Here is a 10,341-nt window from a genome sequence, read left to right as displayed (position 1 = left end):
AGACCGGCACCTAAATCAGGAGTGGACGCTACCATATGGCCACATCCACACAGTCTATTCCCTTGCACACCCTGGCTGAGGTCATCACTTACTACTTAGTAAGGAAAAAGTAAAATCTTAAATGCACCTGCTTTGTATTTCTTGCCACCTGCCTATTCCAGTTTTTCACACATTTATCTAGATGTTCAAAATTTTCTGAAATTTTAGTTAAAACTCCTTCAGCAATAGATTGCAAACCTCTACATTTTTGCTTGAACATAACGGACTGTTTAGCAATTTGTTACAGATATGGATGTGCACATGTACAGAGGTAGACATTTCTCCCTCAGAAAGGAAGATAAGTCCTACTTAAAGGGAAATTAGCCAATCTCTGACATATTGGGGGGATTATTTCTTCACATTTTCCAATATTCATGATACTTAATATCCTCAGCACTCTGGGCCCATCCCATGCGATCTGGTTGATCCATCTCTGTGTTATTTTCTTCCTGTTTTGCACAAAAAGTTGCCCGGTACCCACCAGGAATTATGAGACCAAAGCAAAGAGATAAGAAAGCTACAGTGGACCCATTCGAATGTTCACCCCCTCTCTGAAGTTTCCCCCCAACACAGTTTGCCCTCCCCTCCCCTCGCTACCATTTCTGAAGAATAAATCCTTCTGTGTTGCCACAGGCCTTGGAGCATGCCCCCTATGAGGACCCATCGAAGCTTATTATAGTTATTTACTGATGTCTGCCCTATTCCACTATTTTGTAAGCTCCCCAGAGAGCTTATGACTTACGCATCATTGTATTTTCTGAGCATAGCAGAGTGTTTGACACAGAAAAGGTCCTTAATAAACGTTGTTGAATTGAATTAAACTGAATTGCAGGTGAATGAAAAACTTACTTCCATGTTCTTTGGAGAAAGTGGAAATTATGGATTCTGGAGTAAGAATGGGACACGGACAGATTTAGAATGCAGAGCTGTGAGAGATCACCCATGCAAGGGACTACAAATAGTTCAGTCTGGCTGGTGTGTACAATGTGAGTAGGTATCAGGAGAGAAAGGTAAGCAGGAAGCAGATCCTCAGGGGCCATGGACCCCTACAAAATAGTTCAGAATATATTCTATGAGATCTGGAGAAGTATTAAACTGTGTTAAGCCTGTAACATGATCTTTTTGGCTTGTAAACAGAACACTGGCAGCAAAATAAAGGATAGATTGGAGCAGACTGAGACTAGAGGCAGGGATTTAATGATCCAGACCCTGGTTCTTGGAGGTTGGAAGAATAATGTTCAATGGACCCAGGGTAGGGGTGCAACTGTGCCTGCATCTCCGGTAGCATCCTAGGGCTGCCCAAAGATGTTCAATAATTTTTCAGAATTTTGAGAACCCACTGGGTTACATTTGAAAAACAACAAAAAAGGGTCTCTCCTCCAGAGATATAAGAAATGTCTATTGCATTAAAAGCCCCATAAACTTATTTAAGATTCTGGAGCTGGCCATTCTGGCAGAATGAATTTCCCATCAGCCTACTCGATTTCACTTCCTGCCTTTCATGAAATATATGTATAGAGAAAGCATGATATTCCCCGGCGGGCTCTGCATTCAAGTGCATCTGCTGTCCAATTTACAGCTTGCGAAGGAGGTGTTAATTAGCTGGCAGAAGCACCTGAACAGGGAGTACTGGGTTGGCTGAGGGGGTGGGAAGGTCTCTGGCATTTCCTTATTCACAGAGGCAGGAAAAAAAAGAAAGGAAACTCACATTGCTGTCCAAAATGGCAACCTCCAAGCCAAGGCAAGTAGCAGAATCATAGCAGGTACCTCTCTCTCTAAAAAGAGTCTATTTCTGGATTCGTGTGATTAATATCAAATGTTAATACGAATTTACTTTAAGTTTTACCTTCATATACGACTCTCTGAATTTTAAAGATCTCTCCCAGAAACATGGGTGAGTTTTTAGCCATTGAGTAGGATAAAATTAACATCGAAGAAGGGATAGAATGAATTCCCACAGGAGAAAAAGCAGAGAACCTGTCTTCCAAGAGAAAGGGCAGTGACCCAGAGCCAGGAGAGTCTAGGAGGTGGAGGGTAGGGAAGGGAAGTCTCAAATCCAGGTGGGGCCGAAAGGACTTTTCATTCGGGGTCAATTTTAAAAGTTGGCTGGGTTGAAGTAGGTGGTTCAAGGCAACCATTTGTTGGGAGGAGAATAAGGCTAAATAACGATCAACTCGAAATTTCTTCAATGTGTATGTCAACAAAACTCGCCAAATCTCTTAACTCAAAATAAACAAGCAGTTGATGAAACAAAAGGAAGACAGAGTAACAGGATGTCATCTGATACAACATTTTCACTGTAGAGATGGCACAGCTGAGATTCAGAGAAGTAGAGTAACTTTCCCAAGGATATTGATGATGGAATCATAACTTGAACCTTGGGTTCCTGACTTTCCGCCCGCTTCTCTTTCTAATATACTCCACTGTTGTTTTCAACGTACTTGGGGTTAGTACGCCTAGTCTGATCTGGGACAGCAACTCTTAACAGCACTGAGATATTTCTACAATATTACTGCAGAATAGCAGGAGGGCCAGACAAAAGAGACATGACCAGAAAGAAGACATGGACACAGAAGGTATGAAACACCTAGTTATTTAGCCTCTAATGACCATCAAGAGGAAATCAATTTTTTTTTTTTTTTTTTTTTTTTTTGGTACGCGGTTCTCTCACTGCTGTGGCCTCTTCCGCTGCGGAGCACAGGCTCCGGACGCGCAGGCTCAGCGGCCATGGCTCACGGGCCCAGCCGCTCCGCAGCGTGCGGGATCTTCCCAGGCCGGGGCACGAACCCGTGTCCCCTGCATCGGCAGGCGGACTCTCAACCACTGCGCCACCAGGGAAGCCCGAGGAAATCAGTTTTTAAAAGTTGGACAAATATAAACTTGCAGTTAGTTAATAAATATTGCATGTACCAGTGTGGCAGAAGACATTGTGTAAAAAATTCAGAGGTGCTCACATTACACATATAAAGAATACATGGGGAGACCACTTACTTTCTGCTTTGAAAAATATCACTGAAACTTCATAAAGTACAACTTGTTGTAAAGCAAAGCAAAAAGGAGAAAGCGGCATAAGTCGACCTTTTGGCACACTCAGCAAGTACTCTTCAGGCTGCCAAGGTACAAGGCACCTGCACAAAGGGAAGAGAGACCCTTTACATCCGACCGCAGGATGGCTGCACCGGGTTCCCAGTGGAGCTGAGGTGTCCAAACTGAGGAAGACAGGGTCAAGGAAATTCAGTGAGGAACACAAATGAGGGCAGGGCCTCTCTGGAAGATCACAGGGCTCCAAGCCCCGCTGCTTCCTTCAGCAAATCCTAATTAGCCCAGGAATAGACAAAACACAATGTGTTTTCAGGACACGCCCCGGAGAGAGAGAAATTCTTGAGGTATGTAATTCGGCGCAATTAGCAAGGGCTGGAGGGGAGCGGATAGAATGTGGAACAGGCTTGATTGGGTAATAATTTCCCTGGGGAATTGTGGGAGGTGAGCCAGTGGGGCTTTTCTGAACTGACTTGCCGTGGACTCTGCTCTAAAGCTTGAGGACAGAGATGGGAAAATCAAAGGGGATTTTCCTACTCAAATGTACCAAATATTTCCTCTGAGAATTGCTTTAATCCCCCAGTTTCTAGGCCAGTATGACACGTAGTAGATTTTCAGTAATGTTTACTAATGAGAAAATAAAGTAAAATGAAATGGTGAAGGAAATTCATGCATACCCTGTCTGTCTTCAACCCCTATGGAAGTTTTGAGGGTGTTGGCAGAGAGGTAGAACAGGCTACTTTTAGTTATAATTCACTTGTCTTGTACTAGCTCCCAAAAGCCTGTAAAACCCAGAAAAGGGATACAGGGGAAAATTTCCACTGCTTGGAGATTCATTAGGTGTAATAAAACGTAATGGGCCTCCTGTAGCCTATGTGGACGAGATCCAAGATCCATTGCTTCCTAGCTAGGTGACCTTATGAAAGCTATTTGATCTTCTGAGTCTTGGTTTGCTCATCTGCAAAATGGACCTGACTTACCCAGGGTTGTTGTCAGGATTAATAAGATCATGGCCCCTACTGGCTCTAGTGAACAGCCCAGACAGCAAGCCAATAAATCCATTTACACAAATGTGTGTTCTGGAATCAGCTTATCTTGGAGAGCTCACCAGGAAACTTCATTGCTCAAAATTAGACGTTCTAAACCTGGGAGATTTATTAGGATTTTTTATAGCCAAGGTGGGTGTTTGGCAATGCCTGCTTTTAAAGATTGTCAAGTTAAAATTATATGGTGAGGCTCTGTGGTGTCAAATTTTGAGGCCATTCATCCGTTTATTGGAGGATTCCTGGTATACTTTTTTCCATGCTTTATTTCCTAATTGTGGTAAAATACACATAATGGGTAAAATACCCATTCCTGGTATACTTTTTTCCATGCTTTATTTCCTAATTGTGGTAAAATACACATAATGAAATTTACCATTTTAACCATATTTAAGTGTTCAGATCTGTGGCATTCAGTGTATTCACATTGTTGTATTCACCATCACCACCATCCATCTCCAGCACTTTTTCACATTCCCAAACTGATACTCTACCCATGAAACACTAACTCTCTGTTCTCCTCTTCCTCAGTCCCTGGCAACCACCATTCCTACTTTCTATGAATTTGACTACTCAAGGCATCTCATATAAAAGGAATTATATAACACTTGTCCTTTGGTGACTGGTTTATTTCACTTAATATAATATCTTCAAGGTTCATCCATGTTGTGGTATATCTCAAATTTCCTTCCTTTTTAAAGGCTGAATATTATTCCATTGTATGTATATACCACATTTTGTTTATCCATTCATCTATGGATGGACACTTGTGTTGCTTCTACCTTTTGGCTACAGTGAATAGTGCCGACGTGAACATGTGTATACACCTAATTTATTTTTTAAGAAGATTTGACCTTCTGCATAGGTACTGCCTTGATCTACCTCTGATAATAGCTGGGCTGGTTGTCCCTTCAAGCACATTGCCTCCTCAGATTTTTAACATCTCACAAAAAAATGTCAGCCCTCACCCCAGTTCTGTTAGCTGTTGAAACATATAAGTTTATAATTAACCTCCAAACACTGAATAGCTGCATTCCAGGTACTTGTCAGAAAGTATAATCTGAAATTTAATGTGGCTCAGTATCCTTCCAAAGATCAGTTGAAAGACATACATTATGAAATGGGAACTGCCTGAAGCTTTACTCTTTCAAATCTATCCCTAAATTAAGCCAGACCCCATCCCAATAACTGGGATGTGTTTCTTTATTGTACACAGAAGTGATCTCACTGAATTATGCTTTGGTGAAAGGGCTAGATCTAGCTTCAGTTTTTCTCATGTGCAGTTTTATGAACCTGTATTGTATTTAGTGCATAGGTAACGTGCAGGATGTTGTTTACTTTTTCATACTGTTTCCTCTTTAGGAGGATCCATGGGAGAAATTATTCTTTGGTGTCAGCATGAACCATGGCTTCCTGGAGCTACTGGTTTATGTTTTTTTCCTGTGGGCACAGAACTGTGTAACAAATTGTGTTCCTATCATCACTTTGGCTACTAGGAAGCTTAGATTCAAATGTGCTCCCACCTAAACAAAAGGCATGAAATGTGTAACATGAATTTTGTGTATTGAAGTCACCTCTTGCTATGTCCTATTCTTAAATAATTTTCTCTTTGCCATGATTTTCTCCCTTATTGCCATTGTGTGTTTGTGTAAATCACCAACAGGGAGAGACAGATAGACAGAGAGAGACAGAGAAACAGACAGAGTGGGACAGAGAGAGAGGGAGGAAGGGACAGCAAGGAAAAGAGAGGATATGTTTTAAAATAAGAATGTATCATTCAAAATTCTTGGCTGCAAACAAAGAAACCAATTCTAATTAGCTTCACCACAAATTAATTAGTTAATTTAAAAGGGAATTCACAGAAAGACTAGCAGCTGAGCTCACAAAATCATTGGAAAGGTGGAGAATGGGGCTGAAAAAATAGGCAGCATCCCAGAACACTTGGGCAATGGGCACTGCAGGGCGCTCTGTACTGGAAGAGGAGGGTAAGATGTGAAGTAAGAGAAAGTTTTCTCTTTATAACCCCAAACCCCATGTGGCAACAACCTCAAACATGTACAACTGACAAGTCCATCTCTTCCTGGCTACCTCTTTAGTACGTGGTCCTACTTCTTCTGACCCTAACATAGCACTCACTTGTCTGAACTTGGCTTCCAACTCTGTTAAACGAAAGCCCTGTAGTGACTAGAACCATACTGCTCAGACTGCAGTCCACTGACTACCTGTTGCTCTCTGAGCGTATCCACACTCCCCCACACCCCAAAAAAACACACACATTGATGTCAAGTGGCTCATAAAACAGTCTTCAACTCTACAAAAGGCTGTCCTTTAGAAGAGTTCAGGTAAATGCAAATTCCTCCATCCTACTGTACATCAAAATCTTCACCTCCTCATTCAGTGCACTGGAAATTCCACTCTGCCAGAAATGTCTAAAAAGTTTCAGATGTACCTAGGGTCCAGCATTAGCATATCTAAAGCTCTTGACCCTCCCCCCCCTTTTTTTTTCTCCACAATCCCAGAGAAAGTATATTATCACAATGAGGCATTCTGTGTGGAACCAGAACGAGGGCTGTGTCAGCCCTGTTCACAAGAGGAAGTTTCCTGACCAGACAGCTGGAAGATTCATCCCCTTTTGTACGCAAATACCCAATATTCTCTTCATGTGGTGGGGATGTCTGCATTAAATCTGCACAGTTCTACTGCCATGTTCACCAAGTAAACTTCGAATTAAAACTCGAAATATGGTTAAAACTTTTTTTCCCATGTAGCGTTTCATATGAGGGAAGGATACAATGACATGAATATCTGGGTGGCCTCCTTGCCTTGCTGTAGGTAAACACATTGGCAGAGGGGCAAGAAACCCTTTTGTGAGTTTGTGAGCCTAGTCTGTGTGGGATAATCCCCCTGGGTCCCTTTAACTGTGATCACCCTGAGGTGGTCACTTTTCTAAATCTATAAAGCTGAGCATCGCACCGTGATGCCCAAGGCCCATTCATCCACTTACTCTTGCCCTGTGAGGCCCTGTAGACACAGCTGACAGGATTCTTGAATGATAACAATGCTTACCATTTATGGAGCACTTATAACAGGCACTATTATTCTACATACCCTGTTGTAAAAAAGAAAATTAACTAATTTAATCCTCACAGCATCCCTATGAGGTTGGTACTGTAATTATCATCATTTTACAGATGAGAAAACTGAGACACAAAGAAGTTAGAAACGTGCCCTAGTGGGAGAGTCAGGGTTCAATCCCAGGCAGTCAGGCTCCTGAGCTTACACTCGAGAATGTTATGCTATAGCGTCCCCAGGGATTGATGACATTTACATCTTTACAACTTATATTTTGGACAGATTACAGGTAGCGCATCTGGAAATTGTTCATCTGAAGTCATTGGATAGAAGCTCTGCTTTGATATTGGAAAGCAGAGCAAAACAAAATGGGAAGGAAAAAACCCCAAATGTGATATATGCCAGGTTGTTCTGTAAACTGCCCCAAAGTCATGTCTTTAGCATGGGAACTGACCAAGGAGACTTAGCCAAAAATTCACATGGGTGTTGAAGGATCATTCCAGGGGAAACCGTCCTCCTTCATTGCCTGACGTGACCTTTCTAGATTTCTGCCTCTGTAAGCACAGCTCCTCAATGCGGGTGATTTGTGACATCTGCATTCACAGTCATCACAAGTACGGTGGGGAGTTTGGAGAGTGAGCCGCTAACGTCAAGCCTCAAACAAAGGGAAAGATGACAATATGGTGGACCCTTTAGCCAGGGTGTCCTTCCTGTCGAGTAGGTGTCTGATCAGGCCACCCAAGATGGCTGTTCTCCTGCTCTCTGTACATCCCCTGCTCCATCAGTCCCTGCCCGACCTATACCCTACTCACCTAACTGACCTTCCCGCGTAATCATAGAGCCTAATCAAAATGCCCATGTGCTTGCCTCCAGCCCCAGCTAATTATTGTTCTAATTAGAACTTCTCCACTATGATAGCTGATCAAAGGGGCGGTGAGGGACATGCCCCTCTGCTAGTTTCCCTGGTAACCAACAAGACAGCCTGAAGTCAATTACTCCTGTAACTGGTAACCTCCCCTCCCCGAGTCGTGAAGGCTGCCGCCATGTTCTGCCCGCTGCCGTCTGCCGTCTGCTCTCTGTGGGATGTCGCTCCAGGACCTCGCTTCAGACATGTAAGCTCCCCCATCCATTAGAACACTGATGTCTCTGTCACCGACTCTGGGCTCTTTCTTCCATCTCGAGGCTGGGCAAGTACAGGGCTTACTAGGCCTGTGGGGTGCAGCCCAACAGCAGGAGTCAGGCATTCTGACTTGCTAAGGAGCAATGTTTGCTTCCTTTGACTTTCTCTAGACACATCAACAGGACTTACAGCACAAACTGGAGCTGGTTCACTGTAGCCATTCTTTCTTTGCTCTTTTATAGCAAAAGCCTGAGCATTTCAGGGTTAGAGCATGAGGGATTCCCACCACCACAACTCCACGGCTAAAGCCCAGGCCATACACCAATCAGGGGGAAGCCTAGGTTGGGATGTTCCCATCAATACTGAAGCCATTTCTTCTGAGGAGGACTTGCCAAAAGCCAAACATTTGATTAGAAATTCTCCTCTAGAGTCGTCCAGGGTCAACTCTTTGCCTACGCTGCCTGAGAAACCACCAAATCCAAATCTACAATCTTCTCCACTAAGCTTTACCGCCTCTCTTTCAGTGTTTGTACATTTAACTATACCATCTGTGGTCATGGAATATAGGATTCCTATAGCTAGAAACAATTTTCATCAACAATAAATTGTGGTAGGAATATTTACCATTAAAAAGAAAAATTCCACATCATAACTTGCAGCTTCCTGCCTGAGCAGCTGTGCCTGAGAATAAAACCTGGCCCTGCCCCCAGCCTGGCCCCAGTCCCTACCTTCCAGCCTCCTCTCGCCCAGTCTCCAGTGGGGGTCCACCCTCTGTAACACATGGCACTGGTCCTGATCCCTCTGCCTGATCTCCTAATCTGTGACTAACCACTGACTCTTCCGCTGCTTGGAACCCTCTCATTATTCCATGACTGCAACTGCAGGTAGACCCTCTGGCCCCAGTGGCTGAGGACCCAGCCTCTCATGGAATGCCGAGCTCCCTGCCTTTTCCCTCTCCCGCTGACCGTACTCTTTGAGTGACTCATTGATTTTCATTTCAATATCTCTGTCCTAGAGGCAAAAAAGCCCTTAAGTAACATGGACAATCTCCCCATCTCCACCCTTCCATCCTCTAAACAGCTGAGACCCTTGCCTTTATGGCTGGTTTAGCAACTAATCAGTTGGCTCAATTAAAAATACATTTGTCACATGTTCTGTTGCTTACAAAATAATACATAGTTACTGTAAAAATTTTTAACTTTGCAAAAAATATATAATAGAAAAAGTGAAGGTCCTTATTCACATCCCCCTGAGACAATGACTGTTAACAGTTAGGTAGACATGGGGATATATGTGTGTGTGTCTGTCTGTGTGTGTGTGTGTGTGTGTGTGTGTGTGTGTCTGTGTGTATGTATTTTAGTGTCTTAGAACTGTATTGGAGTTATACTATACATATTGTTTTGAAACTTTTTTCTACTTAATATACCCTGAATGTCTCTTCTTATCAGCACATAAAATCTACCTCATGTTTTAAAACGTTACATAGTGTTCCTTGTATAAATGTAGCACAATTTATTAACAAATACCTAATGATGGACATCTGGTTTATGTTCAATTAATTTGTCCTGACAATGCACAGAGAACATGCTTGGACACTAATCTTTGCTTGCTTGTATATTTCTGTAGAGCTTAGATTTGGGACGCGGCAAGGCAACTCTGAGCCTCAGCTGCTCTTTCGATAAAATGAGGATAACTGCAGGAGGCTGTGAGAATTAGATGAGATGTTAACACTGAGGTGGACATGTGTAATTCACTCTAGCTCCCTTGTATCTAAAGCTCTGAGTCAGGAATTCTCCAATTATTGAGTCTTGGTTGAGGATACTTTCTTCCATTAGAAATACCCAAAATGCCACATACTCACCTTCCCAGAGACCTTAGCAGCCAGGTAAAATCATCTGACCTAGGCTCCACCAATCAGATGATTCACAGTACACTGATTTGGGAGTCAGTGACACAACAGCCAAGGTTGGGTAGCACACTTTCTCTCTTTCATGGCCATGGTAGTTGATGATGTAAACAAGGTCAAGT

Source organism: Phocoena sinus, chromosome 6 (assembly GCF_008692025.1).
Source record: "Phocoena sinus isolate mPhoSin1 chromosome 6, mPhoSin1.pri, whole genome shotgun sequence".
Classification (NCBI taxonomy): Eukaryota; Metazoa; Chordata; class Mammalia; order Artiodactyla; family Phocoenidae; genus Phocoena; species Phocoena sinus.
This window is presented reverse-complemented; position numbering follows the sequence as displayed.